The sequence below is a fragment of the Kryptolebias marmoratus genome, linkage group LG19 (assembly GCF_001649575.2).
Source record: "Kryptolebias marmoratus isolate JLee-2015 linkage group LG19, ASM164957v2, whole genome shotgun sequence".
Classification (NCBI taxonomy): Eukaryota; Metazoa; Chordata; class Actinopteri; order Cyprinodontiformes; family Rivulidae; genus Kryptolebias; species Kryptolebias marmoratus.
Window position 1 is genome coordinate 16147945 of NC_051448.1, and position 667 is coordinate 16148611.

Consider the following 667-nt stretch of genomic DNA (forward strand, 5'->3'; position numbering starts at 1 on the left):
CACACTAAAATATGACACCACTTCTTTTTATCCAGTGAAAAGTATTCTGAATAGTTTCCATTTGAATAACTTTGCAAGTGTTATTGGAGTACGGGGACACAAAAAAAAAGAGAGAGAGAAAAGAAGAGAAACGTTTGGTTATAAAAAAATAATTTAATTTTTCTTTTCCTCTTCTCCAGTTCAGTTTTAATGTGTCACACTCGATTCCTACAGCTAGTACGGAAGTGCGCATGTGATGTTGGCCTGGTTTAGCGGGGGGCTGATCGCCTGGAATTATTTGATATATGGTGTCATTAATTCTGCTCGACTTCCCTGCCGCGTCTGGAAAAGACGCCACGTCTCTTTGTTTTGGTTCCCTCCCCCTCGTAATAATCTCGCCGTTTTCTTCTTTTCCTTTTATTTATTTATTTTTTGGTCGACATGCAAATCAAAGTTGTTTGTCCGAGCAGCAGTTGGCGGGGTTAGAATCGGGTCATTAGGAGATAGGTGGATTACTCCCTGGACCACGGGACCCCAGGAATGCACAGACCTGACTGGTGGTTTGCTCGCCAGTGATGAAACTGAGCTGAATTAATGGGGTTGCCCACTGTGAAGACTGATTAGAGCGACATGCTGCCTTTGATCCCTGAGCGAGGTGACCAGGCGTGCACGCCACAGGCCATCGGAC

At 44.5% G+C, this 667-nt stretch overlaps 1 protein-coding gene across 3 annotated transcripts in view; it reads left to right on the forward strand.

The window, feature by feature from the left end:
* LOC108231789 (kelch-like protein 29) overlaps window positions 1-667 on the forward strand; it is a 267051-nt gene that overhangs the window by 16083 nt on the left and 250301 nt on the right. The gene's annotated exons all lie outside the window — the stretch shown is intronic.